The 11,340-nt window shown below is 42.5% G+C and overlaps 1 protein-coding gene across 2 annotated transcripts in view; it reads right to left on the bottom strand.

Annotated features, from left to right (window-relative positions):
* The window catches only part of SPECC1L (sperm antigen with calponin homology and coiled-coil domains 1 like), a 70,284-nt gene extending 58,944 nt beyond the window's left edge, over window positions 1-11,340 (bottom strand). Inside the window, exon 1 of one of the 2 annotated variants that reach the window (XM_055795217.1) lies at window positions 11,178-11,340. The gene's annotated coding sequence lies outside the window, so the exon portion shown is untranslated. The remainder of the gene's footprint in view (window positions 1-11,177) is intronic. The other variant, XM_055795218.1, reaches the window with a different exon arrangement.

Raw genomic sequence — 11,340 nt, forward strand, 5'->3', positions numbered from 1 at the left:
GATATGATACACTCACCCAGCCAACATGCAATGCTTTCAGGGTTACTCTTATGTCCTCTTTAGAAACCTGAAAACTGAGGCAGGAGGGTGCAGGGTGTGCATATGATTTCTTACTGTGATTATTTTAACTTCATCCATTATTTAATGTACTTATTTATGCTAGTATTGCTGTCACAAAAGCTCCATTATAAGAATACAAAAAACAGCTTCCTGTGCCTATAAGGTGAGAGAGGGTTAAGCACCAGAGAAGGTATTAGCCTTTTGCCTTTGGCTGAAAATATGAGGTATCAAGAGGGATTAAGCAGTTTTATCTATTAAAAAAAAAAAAGAGTCAATTATTAAAGAAAATTATAAATAATCTCAGAATTATCTTTTAAGAGTTCAAAAAAATAAAAACAACGAATCCCTCAAACTGGAGGATACTGATCATTTTTGAAAAATCAAATACCCAAATTACAGATGAAAATACAAATATTCACATTTAAAAGCAATCGAGTCAGTGCACTTTCACTCTCTATTTCTAAAAGTTCTTTGGTTTTGATATATTTAGGCTGACAACTTTTGCCCAAATAATTAGGGAATGACATTTTTAGGTCACTTACACAGTCCTAAAAGGCTGAACTGTGAAGAAATGATTATGAAATACAGCCTTTTCAACCCCCCCATAAAACACAGATCCAGAACTTCCTGCTGTCTCCGCAGGCAAGACAGCATAGGCACCAAGAGCTTAACATCTGGGATGTGAAATAAGCTACACAGTAAGAGACAAGAGTTCTCTACATTTCTAATGTCCACAGCTCAAACTTTCAGCCTGCAAGCTGCACAAGCAAACTCTACAACCCTGCCTCTTGCTCAATAATTACAAAAACATAATCCATTACCGCTGGATTCCAGAAGGCCAGAGCAAGCATTGCATTTTTTTTATTGCTTAAGATCAAGACATCAGTTTTAGTGACTTGAAAGTTTGCTGATGCTAGAGGGTTAAGATACCAAGGATAACAGAAAACTGCACAGAATCACAGAAGACCCTTATGAGAGTAACTGGACAACAAAAATAGCAAATAAAATTAAATGTAGGTAAACACAAAGCATTCTATCTTTTGGGGAAAAGCAACCTCAGCTTCATATATAAATGTGCTTTCAACTCATAAACTTTGCTCAGCAAGACTTCAGCATTTCGATTCACAGCTTCATTAAACTATCGGTACAGTGTCTGGAATAGGGCAAAAAAAGCAAAGCAATTCCAGGAATTATTAAAGAAAGGAATAAAGAACAAACCATTAAACAATAATATCACACTCAAATTTTTTTCCCATCTACCCACACTTCATTTGGTATGTGCAGTTCTGGTCTCTCAACCTCAAAAAGAATGATTTCTTATAGACCCGAAAAAGGTTCAGCAAGGGGCAAAAATAAGATCAAAGGTATGCAAGACATCTCACAGGGAACACGACAAAGGCCTATGAAATCTTGAATGGCATTGAAAAGGCAGACTGGGACTGGCTGTTAATCATCTGTTCCAGTACTAAAACTAAGGACCAACAAATGAAATTAGAGCCAGGTTCAAAATAAGAAAAATTAGCTGTATTTTTAATGCAGATTGAAAGAATGCTGTGTCTGCATGAAGTGCAAGTGGAAGGGCAGACTGGACATGCACAAGGAAGAGAAATTCCCTAATGGATGCTAAATGGCTGAGCACAAAGGGCTCCGAAACCCCTCTGAGCCAAAAATAATTGCAGGTTGGGACAGCAATCATGGTAGGAGGGAAGACTTTGATTTTGTGTTGGTTTTTTTTTTTTTCCTGAGGCATCTGCTCACAGCCATGGCTGGACCCAAAGCACCAGGTAGGATGGATCCCTGCACCAGGCAGGGCAGTGTCTGCTAAGTTCTTATGCCACGAGGAATACATACAGATGTCAATGATTTATGAGTGCTGCTATTTTGGAACAACTGCTGCAGGTAGTTATTTAGAAAAGAAAGGCTATCCTATTGCTTTCTACTTTAAAAATTCAAAAGTGTCTTAACAGTTTTCCATTACAGGTTGTGAAATTACAAAACCCGGAATTCTACCTTTATGTTATGTTACCCATCCACTGTTTTCAAGCCACATTAGCTACTGCTGCTTCTCTTTTAAACAGAAGAGAGGAACAACCAGAGGTTTGGGCAAGAATTGGCTGTTATACACCTAAATTTCTCTACTCCTTCTTTGGAGAAAACTTCAGAGCTGTAACTGCTGTGAGCAATGTGTAACCGTTGCAATACTTAACATTCCAGACAAGTGACAGGAACATTTACAGAAGAACTCCTAAACTTATGAACCGTGCTCTAAAAGCCTTTTCATAACAAAATTAAATAACATAGTCTTGTTTTCAAGCTCCTACTTTATACAACCGCTATTTCAAACCACTGCTAAGGAAAGAAAAAACAAGTGTTCAACTAAGTCCAACTGATTCTTCCTATCATGGGGAATTTGTTCCACGAGGAAGGGGAGCACTGTCCATAACTGGGTCTCAGCACTAACTTCTACATTGACTGTATCTTCCAAAGCACTTTTTAAATTATTTTTTTACAAAGTTAAGTTACAGTTTTGGAAACCAGAACAAAAAGCCAGGTAAATCTATACCTTATTGGTATCCATCCTAGTGCTGATTAAAAATGTTCTAAGCAGGCATGAGGTACCCTGGAGCATGCCCATTAGCTATGGCTGCTGACACTATAGATGAGAACACCATCCACGTTACTATTAAATAGGTTTTGTTTCACTGGTATTGATAATACATGTAATGAAAAATATCTTTCTATCTGAAGGCAGTCTGTGTGTCCCTTACAGTGCAAGCTGAGATAAACCTCAACCAGTAGAACACGATAAAGGAAACAGAAGAGGGGAATATAGTATGTAGAATATTAGTACAATAAACATGGAGGGACACTAAAACCTGGTTTTGGATACTTTGTAACTTTTCACTCCTTTTGCTAAATTTCACAGGTGCATCCAAATGTTAAACCATGCGCTAACAAATGATGTAATATATACCTATTTCCTGGGTAGCAATTATGCCTCTATGGTAGATTTTAAAGGCTTAAACAAACTTAGTAGAAATATCAACCTCCCCTATAAACCACTCAGGTTAATATTCCAATAAAATAGAACCAACTCTTAACTTGGCACTGTAGGTTTGCTGAGAAAAAAAAAAAAATTAACACAATAAATTTCCCAGACAAAGGACTGGCCAGCTTTACCTATAGAAGCAGCTAGTCTAAAAAGTGACACTTGGTCAGTTAACTACATTAACTGAAAGCGTTGTTATCTGTCATCATTGCAAGCATGTTCTAAAGTGTTATCACAAAAAAAAAATAATTTAAAAAAATATCAATAAACATCCAGTTACAAAGGTGTATTTAGCGTCATATAAACTTAAGTATATACTGTATTCCTTAACCAACAATCAGATTCCCCTGCACACATGGAAATTTTCCTTGCACTGCCAGGGAAGTACTTTCAGAACGAGCAACGTACAATTTTAAGACCAGTGAATCTGGCAGAATAGCACAACAAAAAGCGCACAACACAACAGCCTTCTTCTGTTTCAAACTGACTAGCTCAGTAAGCCACATTTCATTGCAATGTATCTGCCTCCAGCACAGCTGTTCCCAACAGTGCCGGCTAGAGTAGGTGACCTCTTCCCTTTTGTCCGTTGAAAATGTTGTCAGCTGAATTCCTGCATCAACAACTGCAGCAAAGGCTTCTGCTGCGTGAAGTTCACAGCGAGAAGAAAGGCAGGCAGCAGCCTAGCTCTCATTAGAAAACCGGTGACAGAAAGGACGTGCCATGTGCTGTTTCATGAGCCAGACCAGTGGCTCCCACCACACGTATGTTACAGGTAAAACCTGTAAGGTGAGTAACTTTGACCAGGTCCCACGTTCATCCAGAACACTCCATCAGATCTTCAGTTCATGCAAAACCCAAAACCCCCAAATCCTGTTTCCAGCATGGTGACGACTACAAAATTGTTGTTGCCAGCTTTTGGCTAATGTATTCTCAACTTGAGGACTTTCTGTTGCCTGGATTTATGGAACTGGGAGGCGACTGGATGCTCACTAAGTCCACTTCATCACCGACCTGGTCTGGCAACATTCCTGAAGGCATTACAGAAAATAAAATAAAAAATTAAAAAAAAAACACAACAGGAAAAGCATATGGAGATACATCCCCTGAGGACCTTCACAGCTTACAGCTCTGGGATTCCCAGCCCCAGAAGGACCATTCTGGTCTCAGTGGGACCAAGGGAATGGCCTGGATGGGAATGGCCCATCCACAAGCCAGCCTTGCTAAGTCTGGGGGAAGTGCCTGCTGGGGATTGCTTAAGCTAGTCATAAAAGTAATTTAATTGTACCCTGCCACCAAAAAAGGCAGTCCCACCCCTTCCTCAGTCCTCTCCCTTCTTTTAATTCTAGAGATCATAGCTTGTTTTTTGATGAGTTGGTCTTTCAGTCAGATCAGGACTGATCTGACTCCCCTTATAATTGCTAGATACTATGCAAAGGAAGCAGTGGGACAGTGAACTGGGAACGACGAGGAAGGTTCACCCTTTCAGAGAAGGTGTAGGCCCAAACGTGTTTTAATTCAGTCTCAGGCTACTGGACACTCAGCAACAGCCCTGACTTAAATGAACCTCTCCCTGCCACCCAACTGCCACTTCCCAAGCCCCACTATTCTGTGGAAGCCACATGGTAAGATAGATGAGGCAACAAATGAACCATATCATTTTTAAGCCATCAACAAAAGACAAAACAGGACACTGAGGGGTCTGAAGACTAGCTGCCTATGGGCTTCAGTTCTGTGCTCTGACCCACATCTTCCTTCACCTCCAAGACCTAGCAGCAGCACACGCATTACTTAGCTTAAAATCCTTCAGGCTTCACAGACAGAGACAGAACGGCATGCAAATCTTCCCTAAATACCCTGGTATCGCTAGGGGAGGAGCATTTACCTACCCCAGTGTGGAAGCCCAAGGACACACATTTTGAGTCATAGAGAACAGTCCTTGGGACAGGCTGGAGAGGCCACTATTATATTTTTCCCTCCCCCAGGAATAAGGATGAGATACTGTTTCTCTTCTACATTTATATTCCAAGCCTTCTGGAAAAGGATGACTCACTAACCAGTTTGTGGAGTCCCTGTTTCCTTGGACGGTTTGGTTGTTGGAGCAATGCAGGACTCCACACGGGACAGAGCCTGGGAAAGCACTAAAAGCTCAAGACCAGCACAGCATCCCTAACTGATGTGACTGCTGATGTGCTGATACCACCTCGGAATGCCAAGTGCCTAACACTTGAGTACTTTCCATTGTGAAGCACTTCTATGGTATTGCTTTTGAGAAGCTCCTATACCTTCAGATTTCACAGCGAGCCTTTGATGTTTGGCTGAAGGCCTTGGAATAGTTTTTCCATTCCCTCCAGAAAAATGTAGTCTTTCTACTAAAAAAGGCTATACTGAAATCTTCATCGTTATTTTTTACTTAAACTATCCTTTAAGACTAATATCCTTAAGTTATAGACTTCATGGAACTTTCTTCTGTAGATAGATACTATTTATTTTTTACAGGTTTATATCAGAAACATTTTCAGAAAACTGTCAAGAAGCTCTTATAATGCATATCTGTATAATTTTATGTGAAATGTAAGTAGACTGAAATCTCATGTGCCCAATTGGAATGATAATCTTTAAAATGTTTTTAATATTTTTCCTGAGCTTTCACAAACAGAATTTATACTGTTTACTATGAATTGAAAGTGTTTGGTATCTTTCAATCACACTCAGAGCTAAAATGTAAAAAGAAATAGGTACAAAGCCTAGAATATCAGCATGTAGAAGATCAGACCCTGAAAGCATAATACAGAGCTTAGGAGCACATTGTACAAACAGCAGTTTTTGTTTCTTTGTGACAACTGACACATAAATACAACAAATAAATTCCTGCCATTAATGACAAGCTTTTATGGCTGAAAATACCAGTAAGTTTGTATGTGGGAAACAAAAAGAGGTTAGGAGAGTGACCCAAGATACATGAAAAGCCAGTGTTCCAAAGACATGGGACCAAGCCCCTGAGCTCATCAGAATGAAGGGCTGGCAGCACCATGGCAAGGCTGGAGCCACAGGGACCTCCAGCAGCTTCACTCCCCATCAGCCTTCGTGTGTCACTTACAGTGCTGATCGCATCTGGAAGAAGAAAAAGAACAATGACCACAGCATTGAAGAAAGTGGGATAGGCCATTCTTGCAAATCCACAATGCTCACTCAATTAAGCACAATTATATCAGTAAAGGAACTTATCTACTATGAAATAAGGATACTTCCCTATTAAATCAGGACTCTGGGTTCTATTCCTACATGGCTTTTTCCTCTATGGCTTTGAGACAACCAGCTCCTTGTGGCTGAACCTGGTTGTAAATCACAGTAATATCTATCCTAGCAAACTATCAAAACCTTTGGCGAACAGCATGACAGCATGCTTAAACTTTTTCAGAGTCATAGGGATGCCCATACCTACAATGTTGAGGAAACTCTCTCCTGTACTTTTGTATAAGGCTAGAAGGAATAGCAACAGATGTCGGGGAAGAGTTTATGTTAGAAAGTGTTCATTTTAAAATCTTAATTCTTGATGAAAGTTCCTGGTATAGTCAAACCCAGTGATATCGCCACGTTCAAGGATGCATCTTGTATTTACAAATCCTAAGTCAAGAATAACTTGACTACAACTTCCAGCAACTACACCTGTTTAAGAAGTTCCATCATTTCCAGAAGAGACATGTAATTGTCCATCTGATGAGAGTGCAGATAAAAAGTAGCTTTGCATGATTCTGTCATTGGTAGCAAAGGAAGACCATTTTTGTCACAGAAAGACAGAAAAGCAAAACCAGAATCAGGCAGATTTGTAGTACGAATCGTGACTATAAAGAACAGGTTTTATTTTTTTTCTTTTCCTCCAGAAAAGCCCATATTCCTTCACTGACCTGAAGAAAATATTTGCCATTAACTATTTACAACACTGGTTACTTCTAAGGGAAAAGCAAATTGAAACAGACAAGATCTTTGTTTGCAAAGAAAGATTCATCACTACACAACAGATGTTACTTTAAATGCACACCCATTATCAAATCTCAGTGTCATTTAGCTTGCTAAATAAACTTCAAGCTCAGTACAACTTGGCAACTCTGTAAAAAGTAAAAAAATATAAATTTAAGTCCTACAGCTAAACAGAGAAAGTCAAGCTCTAATAGATCATTTCTATGAACTTCTCTGTGTCAGTTAAGACTTGTCAATATGAAGACTGCCAACATTTTAGCAATGAACAGTGAAATATGTTGAAGGAGCCTCTCCAGCACCAACCCTCACATAGCAAGCAAATTCTGTAGCCAAAGTTTCAAAAAAGCTTCATCTGCCAAACCACTGTGTGCTTTTAATTAAAAATGTATATAGAAATGTATTAAGAACACACAGTTTCAAGGAGCATTAAGAATGCCAGCCTCTTGGTCAAGCTTTCCACCGCCCCCAGCCCCCACCCCCAACGTATATCCCATAGGAAATCATTAGTCACCGCATGTACCTGTGGAGAACACGTATCCTACATTAGCTAAATGACCAAAATCAAGGAAACGTTTTTAACATCAGAAAAATACCAATACTCTCAGGCTGATGTCATCAAATATATCACTTGAGTACTTCAATACTACCTTTATTCTTTTTTAATACTATTTAAGTACTACGTGTTAGGCGCTCAGTTTATTTTCCTGAATAAAACTGTATGTACCAGTTAGTTGCAGGTGATCATTAGCTTGGCTTCGTGCTGGCAAACACTACCGGAAAATAAAATTAACTGAGGATCGTGAAAGACTTATCTTTCATAAATGTCAAACCAAGTCTTGAAGTCAGTACAAGTGAGTTATTTTCTCTCTTGACATTTTGCTTAAGTGGCTTTATTACCCTTTAATATGTAACAAATGGCTAGTTCTAAATGATGACACTTAAGTTTTGTTTGGTAATGAAATTCTGCAGATCAATCCCCTTTAAAAATTTTCCTTTTACCAAACTTCACAATTTACTCTTGTATTACTCTTTTCTGCAATTTGGAAAGCTACTAGTTGCAACACAGTGTCAGGTTTTTTTCAGAATTAAGGTACCCTGAAACATTTACTTACAAAGATGAAGATCACAAGTTGCAGTGCTTTTGCAGTAAAGAAGAAGTCCTCTTCGCCAAAGAAAATCACACATGTGTGTGAAAAATCTAATGATTAATTATTCATGTGTTAAAAGAGAGTATCCTATGATTACCTGCAGGCTGCATTAAACAGTTAAGCCCTCCAAATGGTGGCTTCTCTCATCATTTCAGCTGGAATAAGCTCAAAAGAAACAAGTAATATGTTCCTTGTGACTAGTCACTTAAGGCTACATTTAAGTATATAACTCAGCCTCTAATACCCATTTTTTTCTCCTTTTTTCAGTATAAAGGCTAAAAATAAGATCAAATGGGGTGATTTTTTAAGCCAGGAAGTACAAGCATAACCTCTCTTACACTATTTTTCCCCACTGAGCAAGAGATTCAGTCACATTAATAGCACTATACAACTTCTATATCTGGATCCTAGTTGGCAAGACAGGCTCTAACGTTGCAAGATCAAGGCAAGAAAAGAAGAACTTCTGAAGTACATTAGTCAAAGACCTCTTAAGAAGTTTCCATTGCACATCTCCATCTTCTGAGAATATATTTTTCTCTTTCATACCAACAGTAAAGCAAAAACGGCACAAACTTATTTCCCTTCACCATGTTACTTCTAAGTATATATTTATTCATGCCTAAAATCTAAAATGTTAACTGTACATCACCTCATCTATTCTGCACAATGACATCTTTGCAGCAGAAGTGTTACTATTCCAACATGCACTTAGACAGAAAATCCTAAACTCACTGGCTATACCTTACACTAGTGATTAACACAGGCCAGAGATTGTTCTCCAGTCTGGAGGCAAACCTGCATTGTTTGATTTGTGACTACACAGCCAAAATCACTTTCCTCTCTCCCCCACCCAAAGAGGGTGGCCATGTCCCATATCTCTTTGGAGAAGTCCTAGCATTTGCCACTTCTGAATGATGCCCACATAAGGCTTAGGAAAACGCTAGGTGGCCATACTAGTGACGACACTGACAATTTACTAGCATGAACGATCACATGCCAGACCTCAGCCTAACATCCAAGTCTCCTTTGATTTGCTGCTATAGACACACTCTCCATTAAGGGAAACCTTCACTCATGCCTGATACAGAAGACACCCTTAGTAGCATGCCTGGAAGGCCAGAGATCACACTGCCTTAGAACGTGGAGGGAAAGGGAAAATACCACAGTGCTGGGAAGCTGCAAAACACAAAACTACAGTCCGTGAGAACTGGAAATCCCTGCACAGCGGTTTGCCTGTTGTGACATTCCACCACCATCAAATTTAATAAAACGGTCCTTTATACTACTAAAGATAGAACACAGATCTTTATCAATGATCACACCAAAACTCCTGTCAACAAACAGCTCTTCAACTTCAGCAGATAAAATAACTAGAAATATGCACAGCAGCATTCATTTGGATGGAGCTGTTTGACAGAAACAGTACAATAAATTAAAAAGATTTGAGATGTTTTGTTCCCCACAATTACGTATTGTATTCAATAAAGAAAGAAAAAATAGAACATGGTTCCTTGGACATGCAAAAACATCTGAAAAATCAAGTTTTTCTCTATTTCACATAGTCTACGAGCCTAGAATCTGATTTTTCCATTAACTGAAAATTAAGTGGCAGTGTTACAAAAAGCGAGAGACACTACTGCCATCTCAGTTTCTCAGTTTTGGTCTCCGACTGTTTACAATGACCTGCTCTTTCTCATTTTTGTTAGTAACTACCTAACAGCAACCAACTAGGCTGGAGGAGGAGAAATAAAAAAACAGCCCAGAAGAAACTGTACTTCTGAGCTATTATAGAACTATATTGTGATCCACAGAGTGTTAAAAGCAGCTGCTGACTTTAGTTTGCCTACATTTCAGCAGCCAAAGTCCATACCATTAATTAAGCAGGAAGCAGCAACAAAAGGTTTATGTTTGCTTTTGGGGTGAGCAGAGCTCACACTCACTACATACTCTGACAAGCTCCGGCTCTTCAAAACGATTTCACCCAGTGGAACCGCTTACAAGACACCTTTTCTGCTACAAGAGAGCCCCTTTTCCAGCACCTAGCACAGACAGACGCTTCATGCAATTGCAGGCAGTGGGTGAGACGCTGCTATGGAGAGAAGTGTGCAGTTTGCTGAGCATCAGCACCGTGTTGTTTTTCTCTCTGAGGGCACCGAGTGTAGAGGTTAGCACAGGCTGGTGGCCCTTCGGTTTGGGCCCAGCTACAGGAACCCACTTCCCTCCACCCGGGCACCACCGGCTCACGGAAGGCTGGCACGAAGGAACACCGTGAGGCGCAGGGAGGCAGACAGCAGGCACAGAACCGGGACTTGTAGGGTCTTTCAGCTACAAACCCGCAGAAACGCGGCACTGCAGGCAAGCACGAAAGCAGAACCCAGGCAGATGTCCCCTCGCCACAGACCCCGCAGCGCGGCCGCTCGGCCTCTCCCCTCAGCCGGCTCCCGCGCACCCCCCGCCACGGGAACGGGCCGGCGGCGCCAACCGCTCCCACGGCGGGGCGCGAACCCCAGCCGGCCCCGCTCGCCGTCACCTCAGCCCCGGCCCCCGCGGGGCACCCCGGGCGGCTCCCGCCGGCAGCGCCTCCAAGGGACGGTCACAAAATGGGTGACAGGGAGGACGCGGCGCGCTCAGCCAGGAGGCCCCTAAAGGGCGCGGGGGGCGACTGTCACCGCCGCGGCCGGCTGAGGGGGCGAGCGGCGCAGCGGGGCTGACAGCGCGGCCGGTGGCGCCTCGGGGCACGGGGGGGCAGCGGCGAGGGGGAGCACGAGCCCGGGGACGGGCGGCGCGGGAAGAGGTTCCCCGCGGCGCTGAGGCACGGCGGCCGGCGAGAGCCAGGGGCCCGGGACATAGGCCCCGGCGGGGCCTGCGCGGCCCGCGGGCGACCCCCCGGCGGCCGGGCGGGGGTCGGGGCTGGGCTGCGCTCGCCGGCGCTCGGCGCTTACCGGGCAGCCGCCTCCTTCCCGCTTCTTCACGGCGCGGCCCGAGTCTCGGGGGACCGCGCCGGGCCGGGCCGGGAGCGCCGCCGGCGGGAGGGGGAGGGGGCGCGGAGGGGCGCGCGGGGACGGCAGGGACCCCTCCGCCCGCCTCCGCCTGCGCCCCGCCCCT

The sequence above is a fragment of the Falco peregrinus genome, chromosome 2 (genome assembly GCF_023634155.1).
Source record: "Falco peregrinus isolate bFalPer1 chromosome 2, bFalPer1.pri, whole genome shotgun sequence".
Taxonomy (NCBI): domain Eukaryota; kingdom Metazoa; phylum Chordata; class Aves; order Falconiformes; family Falconidae; genus Falco; species Falco peregrinus.